Source organism: Balaenoptera ricei, chromosome 1 (genome assembly GCF_028023285.1).
Source record: "Balaenoptera ricei isolate mBalRic1 chromosome 1, mBalRic1.hap2, whole genome shotgun sequence".
Lineage (NCBI taxonomy): Eukaryota > Metazoa > Chordata > Mammalia > Artiodactyla > Balaenopteridae > Balaenoptera > Balaenoptera ricei.
Window position 1 is genome coordinate 114,080,323 of NC_082639.1, and position 14,352 is coordinate 114,094,674.

The 14,352-nt window shown below is 54.3% G+C and overlaps 1 protein-coding gene across 6 annotated transcripts in view; it reads right to left on the reverse strand.

The window, feature by feature from the left end:
* MEF2D (myocyte enhancer factor 2D) overlaps positions 1 to 5,085 on the reverse strand; it is a 33,906-nt gene extending 28,821 nt beyond the window's left edge. For 2 of the 6 annotated variants that reach the window (XM_059933923.1, XM_059933932.1), the window contains exon 1: positions 4,754 to 5,084. The gene's annotated coding sequence lies outside the window, so the exon portion shown is untranslated. Of the gene's footprint in view, positions 1 to 4,104; positions 4,125 to 4,753 lie in introns of those variants that run through there. The other 4 variants (XM_059933953.1, XM_059933964.1, XM_059933944.1 and 1 more) reach the window with 4 other exon arrangements.
* Positions 5,086 to 14,352: the final 9,267 nt, after the last annotated feature.

The window sequence follows — 14,352 nt, forward strand, 5'->3', positions numbered from 1 at the left end:
CCAAAGTATATTGGAAAATAGGGTAAGTGGGGTACTGCCCTTGGGTAAAAGTGCTCATGACCAGGGGGCAAAAAAAAGTTCCTTCTCTATATGCTTCCCTGGTCTCTCCAACTCCTAGGGGAGTGGCCAGAGCACCCAGCCAGAGGCACCAAGCCAAGGTCAGTGACCAGGCCTAGAGCCTGGAGCCTCCTGGGAGGGTGAGTTTAAATGAGTAAATATGGTCCCACCTGGGAGAGGCCAGCAACAGGCCAGAGCTCCACACAAGTCCTTCCCTTCCCAGCCTACAACAGAGGGGAGAGAGATCAGACAATAGGCACAACTGCCACCCCCCAACCCCAGGCTATCAGGGTCCTGTGCAGAGTCAGTGAATGCATCCCCCTGTCTCCACACCAGGCAGGACCAGCCAGAGAAGCATGGCTAGGCTCCCAGGAAGGAGAGCTTGTGGCCACAGCCTCAAGAAAAGGACAAATCAGATGCAAAGGGCCTTGGGGATCACCCAGGCCAGGAGTTGGCCCCAAAATGCTTGAGGGCTCAGATGTAACTTTGATACCTCAGAATGGCCTTGTTTATCTGGGTGAGTGGGGAGGGCAAAAGAGACCAGTGACAAACCACCAAAACACCCAGGTGCTCTGCTCACCACAAGGCTAGGTGAAACTCCTGTACATCTGGAAAGCAGACTTACCCAAGGACATGCGGTTCGAGTGAGGGGCCGAGGCAGGCTGAGCCAGGGGCACAGAGAGGGATAAATGGTGGCAGGGGTGGAGTGCTGCAAGGGGCAGTGAGGGGAGTCAGCCAGGGTTCCCCAACTCACACGCCATGCTCTAGGTCTAAACTCAATCCTTCCTGCTCCAGTCAACACTCCTCTCTTCAGAGCTTTGCATGCCTCGGCCTTCTTGCCTCCAGTCCCCTCACCCTGTCCCCAGTCTCCAATCTTTTAATTATCTTTGCCTTTCGCTACCCCCACCCCCTACAGGGTGCAGCTGCTCCATGGGTGTCTACACACTCGTGTGTATGTGCTGAACACCTCCATGCATGTGTGTCACTAAACGCTGTGGACCTGCCAGGTGCATCTGGGCATGCCAGTCTGCAAAAGACCCCCACCCCGCCCCCGTCAGGGGAAAGGAGCCCAAACGCTAGCCATTCCACAGCTCTCAGGACAAACTCTCCTCAGGATACTTTCAGTCCCAGGCATGGGGGGAGAAGAGAAAATAAAGATTACAGGAGCCAAACAGCACCATCCCCACTAGGCCAAAGTTCAAGGCCTTTCAGCAGAGCCACCAAGAGCCACTGGCGAAGAAAGTATTTTGAGATCCCATCCTTCCCAAGCCAAGTTAGAGCTCTCTCTCTCTCTGCCATCTACCTCCACTGATAAGTTCTTCCTGAAGTCTAAGCTCCATTCTGCCTGCTGCAGTTGTGGACAGACAGGGGGACATCAACCACAGAAAGGTGTTCAGCTCCCAGAACAGAACTACCAGCACCTAACACCTCCCCCTCACCCTATGAGTAAGTCACCAAACTGGGACAGAAGGACAGACGGTTGGCCAGACTCCGGCCCCATGACTGGCTCATAAAAGTCACCAGAGATTACAGTGATGCTGAGGCTATGCTGGCCCTGCCACCATCTCCTCCTTCCCTCTACAAGGGAGACAATTGCCTCAAACCAGTTGGCCTCAGAGAGCCTGGAGAGTCCCAGCTATGATCGCAAGGGGTGGGGAGAACCCGCCACCACAGTGCCACAAGACCCAGAGTCTGACCCTTGAGGATGGATTCTAGGCCCATGTCTGATCCTCATACCCACTTCCAGAACCCAGGTGAACACCAACTATGACTTGTTCCCAAGAGGTCAAGGCCTCTATTACACATCCCCCACTGACTTCCCTTCTCCAGTAAGGCCACCACCCTCTGGACTAGAGGGGCACAGAAGCAGGGAGCCTGGCTCTAAATACAACTAGGGAAATGCTGGACCCACCCATTTGTTCCTGACTCCTCTTGCCCCCACAGAGGCACAGAAGTGGGTGGCAAAGTGTCCAACACAGGGCCCTCCCATACCAGGCCAGGGTAAGCATTGAGATTCTGGACCAAAGCCAACTGGGGAGGGCAAGGGGCCCAGCTGGCCAGAAGAAGAAGGTTGACAGGATGAGCAGAGGGGCAGGCCTCTCTGGGGGCACAAGGCCCAGGGATACTCACAGCAGAGAGACCTTCCCAGGGCAGGGTCGGGGAGGAGGGTGGGAGAGGCTAGGTCACAATCAATGAGGGCCTAAACCCAAGGTGTCCTCTTTCCTGTCCCCCTCAGAGGCCAGGAGGCCTCTCCGAACTTCCTTGCTACTGGTCCTCCAGCCCCAACCTGGGGAGTCTACCCTCTGCCTTCTCCCCTCATCACACCTCCCAGGAAAGACCCAGGAAAGATTAAAAAAAAAAAAAAAAAAAAAAAAATCTTCTGGAGAGATTACGTAACAGCAGCCAGAAAGACTATCATATCTCCGAGCCTATGAGAAGAACCAGGAACCAAGAGGGGCAGAGCTGGGAAGCCCAGGCTCCTCCAGTCCAGGGACAGCAGGTACAGAGTAGGGTAGACAATGGGCAGTCCCCGCCACCCTCTCATGTCCTCCACTACTCTATTCCAGACACTGAGCAGACAGAAGGTCTAGCCCAACCTCTCATGCCCATCCCCCAACACAAGGGTCCTGCTTCTCCACTTGGACCAGGGCCTCCAAGGGGAAGGACTGTGTCTTCCTTCCTATGGTCTCTCCCTGCTATGAAGCCATGCCTGAAAGAGTGGTGGTTGGACTAAAGCTCTGACACAGATTTGCTGTGTGACCTCAGATTAAAAAAAACAACCTCTCTGGCCTCTAAAGGTATGTAAGTGAAAGCTCCCCCTTTTCCCAGAGAAACCAGAGACCCCGCCCTTTACAAATGCACATGCATATACATACATATACACACAAATGCACTAACACACACAGGCTGTGTTGGGGGAGGGGTGGCAGGGAAGTTACAACAAAGAGAATATGACCACTGAGACCCAAGGGTCCAAATGTCTGCTGGGGAAAGTGGAGAAAGAGCTACACATAAGCTCTACTGAACCCCCAATCACTCCATATAAACGGGTCTTCAGCCACCCTCACACTGATCCCACCCCACCCCCATCTCCTGCCCAACACACTGGGAAACCACAGGAAGGAAATTCATTCCCAGGCAGGCCGTGGGAGCTGGGACAGCCAGGCTAAGTCCTGAGGCGGGTGTGACCCGGCGGCCACAGGCGGGTAGACATCTGTGAACACTGACATGTGCCTTTTTCAATGCTCTCCTTGACTACTAAGACTTCTCTGTTGGGGGTTTGGAGGGGAGCGGGAGGTGGACAGCTCCCTAACTTCAAAATACCCAATGTTCTGCTGGCCAGGGCTCCCCTGCTATCTCGAGGCCAGAGCAGCCCAAGGTCACCGCCCCAGACGGTAAACTTCCCATAGTCCAGGCTGGCCCCTGAATTGCCTACGAGACCCACGGAGGGGATGGGGGAAGGGGCAGCAGAGGGCCACTCCCCCAAACCAAAGAAACCAGGCCTACAAGGAGACCTCAAAAGGGGGCTGGGCACTGAGAAGGGGGACACAGGATCCACCCACTGTACCCTCCCCCAACCCATCAACAATAGGCTGCTTAAGAGAAGGCAGAGAGAGTCCCCCACTCAAAGGACAAACCTGGGATAACCGAGTCAGCGGTTCCAAGGGTGCCCACACTCAGAAGCCCTCCTTTCACTGGGGAGAGACCTCAGGAGGCTACTGGGAGATAGGCTTCAATCACTAGGGGAAGGGAGACCCTGTAAGACCAAACCTGATAGGAAAGGGGCTAGCACTGGGGTGAGAGACTAGATGCATCTTAGCCTCCTTGGCCCTCCCTCCCCAAAAGCCCCCCAACACTCACTAGACCCCCACTCCCAGCCCAGTTCAGCCAGCCATAGGTGGAGAGAAGGACTGGAGAACTCTTGCCCAGATGTTGAACAGCTGCAAACTTCTGGCCGGGGGTTCTCCAGCTGGGGCTGCTGACAAACCAGATCAGGGGTCTCGGGAGCGGGCTAGGAGGTCCCAAGGAAGGGTCCTGCGTGCCCACCTCCGTGGTGACTCCGCGTCCCAACTCCACAGGCGCCGGGCAAACCCGGGCCCCGGACACACACACACTCACACACCCCAACCCACCACCCTGGTGTCATCTGAACAACATCCCCCCTCCCTCCCCCGCTTCCCAAACAGCTGCGGCTCCCCCCGCCCCCACCCTCCCGCCGCCCTCCCAGGCCCCCTTCTGCACCATTTCGGGCCAAGGAGGAGGGAACAGGCGGCGCGAGGAGGGAGAGGGAGGGAGGGCCGGCTGTTAAAATGTCAGTCGCTCCCGGCTGTCACCAGAGACCCCCTCTGAGGATGGCGCCCCTTCCCAGACCACTCGGGGGTCGCCCTAACCCCCGGACACCTACAGACCGGCGCGCCCCCAAGCCCCCGGTCCCCACCCCGACCTCAACACCCAAGGGAATCACAGCCCACTCCACTTGTCCCCCACAGCCGACTCCCTCACCCAAACAGTCCCCCATATAATCTCCCACCAACGCCACACGGAAACAGCCCGCTCCGCGAGTTCCTCCCAGTCCAGAAGGCCACCCCATCCCACCCCTCAGGGGGACGGTCTAGACCACCCTCCACCCCAACCCCAGGACGGGTGGGGGAGGGGGCCTCTTAAAGCGGCAGGCTCATTATTTTTCTATACTCACCGGCCCCACTGGGGGAAGGGGGATGTCACGGCTGGGAGGGGGTAGCCCTCGCCCCTAGTCCGGGGGATCTTCAGCACCTGGAAGCCGCAGCTCCGGGCGGGGAGAATAATAAATGAGGCCGGCGTCCGCGCGGGCCCTGGGCGGCGCCGGGGGGCCTAGGCCCCCGTCGTGGGCACGGGGGCGGGCAGGCAGGCGGGGAACCCGGGCCGAGCGTCCGAGTCGCCTCGGCTGTTGTTGATATTTTGCTTCCTTCCTCCTTTAGGGATCCAAAGGTAACTCCTCCAGCCCCCAAGAGTCAAGGCCGACGTAGGCACAGCTCAGCCTAGCTTGAGGGGTGGGGGGAACAGGGGTGATGGACAGGCGGGGAGCCAATGGGAGGAACCCGTGGGGGCGTGGGGGCGGGGCCGGAGTAGAGGCGGTCCCGGGGACGCGGCCCCGCCCCTCGCTTTCCTCGGGCCGGCCGAGCCGGGCCGGGTCGGCCCCCACCCCACCGCCCTTCCAAGCTAGGCTGCGGCGCCGGGAGCGGCAGATCCCTCCGCCAGCCGGGAGGGAGGGAGACAGCGACGGACCGAGGCAAAGTAGGCAGGCGAGACCCAGAGGCCCCTAAAGGGATCGGCCCGCGCCCGTGGTGCCCCCGTTTCCATCTGGCCGGACGGCCGCCTAGCACTGCTGCCACCGTGCGCTCGAGGAGGTCCTTTCCCGGGAGCTTCCTCGGACTAAGTGCATACTCTCGCATACACACACACGCTACCTCGACAGCTCCCCCCATCCCCCAAGGCCCAGGAGATTTGGGAGGTGGGAGTCTAAGTAGATAAATTAAGGGTAGACGCTAAGTGTTGAAAAGATTCCATCTCCCTCACTTAGGGTGTGCCGAAGCTCCAACTTAAAGGGACACGTTCATTTCTGGGAGGTTACCTGGAGAGCTCGCTTGCTCCCTCTACCTGTGACAGGCCCCCTCCCCTCCCGGAGCCCAGCTCGGCAGACGCCCAGCAATTTAAAGCGACAGCTCATAGTTCGTGGGTGACCTAATCCCCAGTGCCTGCGGCCCCAGAACACTTACAGCCGAGGGGGGCAATTTAAAGGGGTGTGACCCTAATTTCCCCCAGCACAGGAAACGCCCCAAAGCATCTTATTAAAGAAGCAGTAGTAGCTGTTTTAAAAAGTTTTTAATTCCTGTTTGCTCCAGGGTGTGGTGAATCTTCTCGTGCCCTGCAACAGGAGTGGGGGTGCCATGCCTACTGGACAACTGACCCATCAGACTTCCTCTCCCAGCATCCCTGTTACTCCAACGTCTGCTTCCTACCTTGAGCTTGAGGAAATGATGGAATCTGGCTTAGATCTGAAAGAACCTTGCAGAACAGAAGGGCACTCAGTTCTTCACACACCCTGATTTCTATCTGGCTGGGTCTGATTTACTGGACAAAGACTCAATTCTAGGTTAAGGGCTGAAGAGACGAATATATCCCGAAAGAGGCAGCATGTTATGGTGATAAGAGGCATCAACTTTGGAGTAGTCAAGCTACCTTGGTTCAAATCCTTATTCCACCCTTTATTAACTGGGAGCACAGGCGCGTTACTTAACTTCCCTGTGCCTCATGATCCTCATGGGTAAAATAGAGATGATGATAATAGTACGTAACTCATAAATTGGTGTGAAGATTAAATTAGTTCATACAAGTAGATTGCTTTGAACAGTACCTCATGCTGCATTATAATAATTCAAGGGCTGGACTGTCAAGACCCCCTTTAGTCCTATTATCTTATACAAGCATCAGCGGAGGCAAGTTCAGTGGAATTGCTTTGCAAATAGGTTGGAGGCTTATCTTGTATGCTTTAAGTCAGGAAGCCAGCAAGCTCCTATTTCCTTGGCCTCAGTTTCCAACTCTTCCACTTGGCCCCTCCTTCAGGAAACCTGATTTAAAGTGTCCCACTTTGTCCCCAAACATAGCTTCTTAGTTCCCCATTAGATTTGAGAGATGGGGCCCCAGCACCAGAAGATGTCAGTCTTCCCTACCAGGCAGGGCTAGCTTGCCTGAAGGACCTCAGTGTAGGCAGGGCGAGCCCATCTGCCTTGTCCCCAAGGACTCTGAGAAGAACAGAGCCTTGTGCCAGGCCTGGGGCTGTGGCAATAGCAGGATGGGAAAGTGCCCCCCCCTCCCTCAAGTGGGGAACCTCCCCTCACTTGTGGCCTCTATTTTTAGTGCTTCCCCAGGCTCTAGCTGGAGAAACCGTTTAGTCATCAGGGTGTTTATTTTCCGGCTGTTTCCGACGTCGGGAAAGCAGAATGTTGAGACTGGAGAGATCCAGGGCTGCTGGAAAAGACTTCTTAGGAACAGGCCTGGGAACTCAGCCTTCAAACCACTGGGTCCCAGATCACAGGAAAAAAAAGTGGGCAGGGGGCAGCCAAGCCCCCAGGACACTGAGAAAGCTGGGTTCTCAGCCTGCCTCCAGTTCTGAGGCTCTCAAGCTAGAGACCCCTCTGGCCCCAGCTCTATTGGAAGGATTCTCTCCAAAACCACTAGCAGCCCCAGAACAAATTATTTCCCAGGGCTGATTCCCAGAAACCCCCTCCCCAACATCCTACAGATCTGAGTGGTGAGCCTCCCGCCAACCACAGCTCCAGCCAATCTCAAGCCCAAGGTAGGTTTGCCAGGGCTGTGATTGGCCAGCTGGTCCTCCCTGCCTTGGAATGTTGGGTCCTAAATAAAGGAATGAGGAAGGAAGGTAGGTGAGTCACCTAGGAGGGTGTTAAAGGGCCAGGAAGAGCAGGAGGGAGAAAGGAGGGCAGGGAAAAGCTCAGTGGGGGAGATGGAGTGTCCTGGACCCTGAGATGCTGAAATGATAATCCACTAGAAAACAGAGTAGGAAAGAGTAGGAGAGGCTGACATTACAAGTAGAATAGAATTTACATATACATGTATTTATAGAGAGAACTTCATAGGAAAGGAAAAGTAACAAACACGAGGTCTTGATTTCCATGGAGAACTAAGAAAGGATCTAGGGAGTGTTGCTGGAAGTTAGATTATAATAAAGACTTCCTGAAAATGACTCACTACATCTTTTTCTTCTAGCCCCTGGACTACCCATCCCAGGATGTGCTAGGTGGAAAATGCCTAGGCAGGCTCAGATGTGGCTGGGTCTCGTTTTTCCTTCTCTCCCTCTGACTACCAACTCAATCTTTCTTAGAGAAAAGTCAACTAATATTGCTATAAAATCCCCTGTGAGTCAGACAGATGCCCACCAAAGTCCTAAAAAGTGTGTGTAAGCTCCTCTGTACAGTATTATCTTCATCAATTTACATGGCAAAGGGACATCAATAGCTCCCTTTATTCACACCTCCCCAAGCATCCCTATCCAACTTAATTTGGAAAGGTCTTCCTCATCCACAAGGGCTGCTTCTCTCCTGACTGTTGTTTCACAACTATGGGAAGCCATTACTGCTGTTTCAGCCTCTAACTGGCTGCTTGGTTAACCCTCTTGCCTTCTCCACAGTCATTTGGACAATCTCCATCCTCACCTCCATCCATGTCATCCTTTCCATTGGGCTGATCATTCTTCCTCCCAGTTTTCCAGTAATCCCAGCAAAGGCCCCCAATCTCTCCCATCTTCCACCTCACTTGTGAGGGGAAGGGCCATCAGCACGGGTAATATACTGGTGATCCTTCTGTGTACATATTCTCCATGTGGACTTGTGTGTCTTCCTGTACCTCTGCTTCTGTACAGTGTTCTCCACTCTGTGTATCTACCTCATCAGTACACACTGCATTGTACTGACATTTCTGGTTTCTAATTTACTCTCCTTCACTAGATTTTGAGCTCCTTGAGGGCAGCAGTTTAACTCAACTTTGAGTCTTCAGGGCTTTTCAGGGCCTGGCATGGAATGTGCTCAGCAAACGTCTGTTTCATGCATCTGTATATGTGTTTGTAGCTGTATATCTGAGTTAAGATTATAAAAACGTTATTGAACACTTCTAATTGTCTATTGATAACTGTGCTAGTCCAGGGATGGGGCTCTGATCTGGGACCGAACAAGTCCCGCTTTGGGCGGGGGCAGGGTGCGGGGCGGAGTCGGGCAGAGAGGTGTCCAAGACTGTGTTGGCAGAGCTGTGCCCCAAGCTCAGTGCCAGGGTGCCTGGGGCCAGGCCCAGGGCAAAGGGCAGACGCCCCACCCTGGAACTGAAGGAGGTAGGGAAGGGGTGCCTAACCTGGGTCCTGGGTGAGTGTCCCCCCCCCACAACACGAGTTCCCTGCCCCCGGCTGGGCAGGATGTGGTGGCAGCTGCAGGAGGGTGGGCAGGATGTGGGGGTGGGGGCAGCTGAAACGAAGCCTGACAGTCGTCTCCCCAGCTCCTCCCTTCTTCCCGCTCCCCACCCCCCACCGCCCCCTCCATGTCACGTGGTTCCAGCCCGGGCACCGAAGGACTATTTCCCCCTTTCCGCGGAAGGACATAATTGACATTGCAAACTTGAGTCACCACCGACTTTAGCTATACCACGCCTTTTTCTTGCCCCATAGCGCAAGACGGAAAGTTTTCAAAATACACATTTCTTTAAAGCCTTGATCGCTAACCCTGGAGTGGACCCTTTAAATGCAAATGAACCGCCCTCTCGTTTTCGCCCCCCCACCCCCACCCCAACTTCGCTCCTCGTGCCCAGACTCCGCCAGCTGCCATTGACGTCACGCGTGCGTCAGCGTCGCCAGCCCAACCAGACGGCACGTGGGGGGAAGAAGGTGGCCTTAAAGGGCCAGACGCTCTCGGCCTGCCGGGTTAGTGCTGTGAGATTTGGCCTTGAAAAAGAGAAATGAAATGGGAGGTGGGGAACTCTGTTGGAACAGAAAGAAATGCAGCATAGACGTTAGGAAGGACTTCCCAGAGTAGGACGGACAGGCCTTTCCTCTAGATTCCCCAGAAGTTTGGGTATTTGCTCCTGGGAGAGAAACCCAGGAGGAGCAGAACAACTCTGAGGGTAAAGGAAACTTGGCATTTACGACTCGCGCAATTATAATTTCAGCCTTTCCTCTATCCCTGCCCAGCATGTCCGCAGCGCAAGGACTTCGGTCACTTCGGGATCCTCAGCACCAACAACAAGGGCGTAGTAGATACTCAATTTAAGTATTTGTAGAATGAATGGAGTACAGTGCAAAGCCACCTCTTTTAGGAGGCTTTCCCTGATTGCCCCACCCAGCCACGCGTAGCACATACCCGAAGCTAAAGGTAATCTCACTCTCTTTTGAACACCCACGGCGTTTAATGAATTTACATCTTCCTTCCAGGCATTAGCGACCACAAGGGCAGTGGTTAAGAGCACAGAACTTGGAATCACATAAACGTAGGTTCCAGTTCCATTTATATAGTTTACAAGCTGAGTGACTTTGGACAAATCTCTTCATCTTGGTTCTAATAACTGTCAAATGGGGCTAATGCTACTTAGACCACAGATTTGTTATGAGGATTAAATGGGACAATTTTTGTGAAGTTCCTGTATGGTATCTAATGCACAGTAAGCACTCGATAATGGCGGAGAGCAGGTTTTAAGATGGCCATCTCCCCCACTAAACTTGGAGCCTCTTGGGAGCAAGGAGCTTGCCATACTAATTTATTCCCAGCACCAGCACAATGCAAGGCTTATAGTTGATGCTTTTAAAATGTTTGTTGAATGAATAAACATGAATGAATGAGTATTTCAGTATTTCCTGAAATCTGACCTCCAAACCCACCCCTTGTTACCAAAGGGAGAAAACATTACAAGTGCCCCCTCTGGCCCCAGGTTTTAAGCTCTGTGGTAGAGCCTCAAGGTAGAGTTGGGGTGAGGCCCTAATCTCTGCGGTTGAACCAAAAGTATTATGCAAACAAGCCACAAATGATTGGTCTGCAATGCAGACCTGAAGGGGCCCTCCCCACCTCTCCCCATCCCCAGCTGCTAGAACCCTGTCCCAGCAAATCCAGGCTGGGCATCTGCCAGGAACACAGGACACTAGGGAGCTAGGAGAAGAGAGCTTCTTGCCCCTTCAGAGGTTCTCAGCCCCAACACTAATCCATCTTTGGCCTTTTCTTCCCTGGAGCCTAGTCTGTCCCCCCATCAATTCGTCTCCCCATCTCTGCCTCCCATCCCCCACTCCAACCCTGATTCCCTCCACAGCTTTCCAACAGTTATAGTGGAGGGCGAGGGGGACACAAGACCTCCTATCACCTGATTCCAGCTCCTTGGCCAGAGGAGCAGTAGCCACCTTGTCCTGGTTCAGCCTGTCTTGAAGCTGCTTATCGATCTGATTTTCAATATCTGTCACCATCTCTGAAGTAGAAGGGCTGACAGACAACAGAAGGGACTTCCTGCCAGGGGAGGAGCTATGAGCAGAAGGCAGTGGGAGCCCTCTCCTTCCTTGAAGACCAGGAAGATGTGGTGAGACCCTCCTCTGGCTGAGAGCAAACCTGTCAACCCAAGGAACCCTGGGGGGTGCGGGTGGGTTTCCCCCACAGGAATCTCCCATCGGCCTTCATGCTGGCTCCACCCCCTGCAGGGGTAGGGTGCCGCCCAGGAGCACTCTGTGTTCCAGAAAACCCCAAAATAACCCGCCTTAGCTGTCCGGCTACTATTTCTGTCCATCTTGTTTAATTATTCAAACCCAAGTTGGGTAGTGAACTATAAAAAGCTCTCCTACTTGGGGACCCAGGAGAGCTGGGAGACTCGCCAGGTTGCAAAAGCAGCAGACCACAGGGTTTGGGTGAGGTCACTCAGTCCAGCCTCCTGCCTGAAAGTTCCATCTGCTGTTTGCTGGCTTCCTCTGCTAGAAGGCAGAATCCAGGCCTCCCTCCCTAAATCTCCCTCATGCTCTCATTTCAGCATCCCTCCAACCCTGCCGTGCCTGGGCTCCACCCCGTCTCCCTTTACTCTGAAAGTATTTCCTCTCAGCCATCTCTTTGCCGACTGCTCCCTAGTCCTGGTTCTTAACCCACAGGGAATATTGTCAAACCCAAGCCTAAGGGACTGAGGGAGGTGGGGTGGCAGGGAGTGTAGGTAAAGAGGTCAGGTCAGGTGGAAACAGACAGGGAGATGGACACCATGCCCTGGGAGGGCACTCTATCAGCTGGGGGCTGGGCAGCACTGTTCTGGGTGGGGCAGGTTCCTGCCCACTGCAGGCGCTGAGCCTCTTCAGGAGCTTCTCCTGGGGACTCTGACATTGTAGCTGATCGGATGGAGGGAAGGCAGCAGGGAGGACTTTCTTTCTTTTCTGGACCTGGTCTTCTTCTAGTTGGCCAGAAGTCCAGTGTTAGTTTCCATTGAAACTGAAGCCCAGGGCAGGCTGAGTGCAGAAAGCAGGATTCCCCTGGGGGCCATTTCGGTGAAGCCCCTCCCACCACAGACCTTTCCTGGAAAGGTGGTAACAAGGGGTGTGGTCATGGTTGCTGGGGCAACATGGGGTCATCCCAGCGACCAGTCTTTGGAGGTGGGGAGTGAGGGGATTGGTGTTAGTGAAGGGGAGACAGGCAGTTAGTTACTCAGTCTGAGCAGGAGGGGCTGAAAGAGAGCCTAGGACAGCCACTGAGACCCCAGAGACAAACACACGTGGATGTGGAGTTATAGGATGACAAACGACAAGGGGCCTTGAGCCTCAAGAGGGGAACGGACCACATGGGGCAGATCCAGAGACCCAGGGCAGAGAAAGCACAGCAGTGGAGTGAGATGTCCAGTGTGGGAGGGGGAACCAGCAGCTTGGCGGAAGCTAGGGGCAGGGGAGGGTGGCAGGACTTTCCGAGAGTCAGTGTGGGACCTGTGTGTTAAAAAAGAACCTTGGGTTTCACACCTGGGCCTATTTGGGGGCTTGTTCCCACACATTCCCTTTCAGCAGCAGCAGCAACTCCTGGCAGGTCCAGCCTGGCCCTCCCTGCTGTGGCTGCTACTAGAGCTACAAGGGGAGGTTGCTGAGGTAGGGAGAGGAGGCACGCCGTTGCTAAGCAACCAGAGGCTGTGTACCTGGCGGCATAGGAGGGGGCCCTGGCACCGTTTGTAGGGGGCAGGGGAGGCAGGGAGACAGTAAAGGAACAGGGTGGACAAAGCTCAAGGCTCCCTCTCCCATCCTCCTCATGATGGTTACAGAGGAGAGATGTACTTGTCACTCCACGTGTTAATGAGTGTGTGTATGGTCCTTCTCCAGGATGCTATGATTGTGTGTGTGCTTGCCTGTGAGGTACTCATCAGACTATCTCTCTTTTTTTTTTTTTTAATTAATTAATTTATTTTTGGCTGTGTTGGGTCTTCGTTGCTGCGCACAGGCTTTCTCTAGCTGCGACGAGCGGAGGCTACTCTTTGTTGCGGTGCGCGGGCTTCTCATTGTGGTGGCTTCTCCTGTTGCAGAACACAGGCTCTAGGTGCACGGGCTTCAGTAGTTGTGGCACACGGACTTCAGTAGTTGTGGCTCCCAGGCTCTAGAGCGCAGGCTCAGTAGTTGTGGCGCGCGGGCTTAGTTGCTCCACGGCATGTAGGATCTTCCCGGACAGGGCTCGAACCTGTGTCCCCTGCATTGGTAGGTGGTTTCTTAACCACTGTGCCACCAGGGAAGCTCCAGACTATCTGTTGAGGGCTGTTGGGGGTGGGGACGGGAGGTAGGGGACAAAAGACCAGGTCAAGCATTTTTAATCAGGTGATAGAAGGGGTCAAGGATTTGCCCCATCCACTAAAAGGTAGGAGCTTCTGCAGAACTGCAAAGGCTGGAGGGTAGAAGCTTGGCAGGAGTTGGAATGCGAGGAGAGGCTGGCTGGAACCTGCACTGGCCTCCCAGTCAGACGGAGGCTCTGCAGAGGAGAGGCAGCCTGGCGGCGGGATCCCTCACTCAACCTGGAAGTTTCAGTGTTCTCAAAGCTGAAGTTCCCCACGGTATATCATTATTTTTATTCTATTACTTTAAATTTATTTTCAAGTTGGCTGGAGTTTGACAGAAGTAACCATCAATAGGAACGACTCTATTGTTTCTCCTTTGAGCTCTGTCACCCACCCAACCACACCTCTAACAGGTCTATCAGGAAGCAGCTCAGGCCTTCATACAGTGTCGACACAGGGCCATCACCATTCTTCTGTCACTTCCCCCATTGGCTCAGCCCCTATCCCCAAAGAGCGTCTTCATTCAACAAGTTTTACTGAGCACCTGTGACAGGGAGCTGGGGAAGTGATGAGGGGTGGGCACCGTGGTGGTCCATACCCAGCTCCCCGTGCGGAGTGCCAGCCTGCCCACTGGTGTCTCGCCAAACTCTGGTTCTCCCATCGCTCTCCACTCACCCATGTTACACATACTGGTTAATAACTGCTTGTGGTCTGTCCTGGCATGGTCCCCAAATTCCACAGGGAGCGGGGTGTGCTTCAGCCCCCTCCTGCTCTCAGTAAGAGCTAGGAAATTGCTCCATCTCACACACTCCTGACTTGCCCCTGGAGGGCTTTGTTGCTGCGAAGACGCAGGGGCCAATGAGAGGCCACCTTAGTCCTGATCCATGAGAAAGTTAAAAAATTGAGGATAAAAAAGGTACAAGCTTGTTTTGTTTTCATTCCTGCCTGATGCCAGGCACTCTGAAAGGCATTAGAGACACTCTTCTCATCCTCCAATAGCCC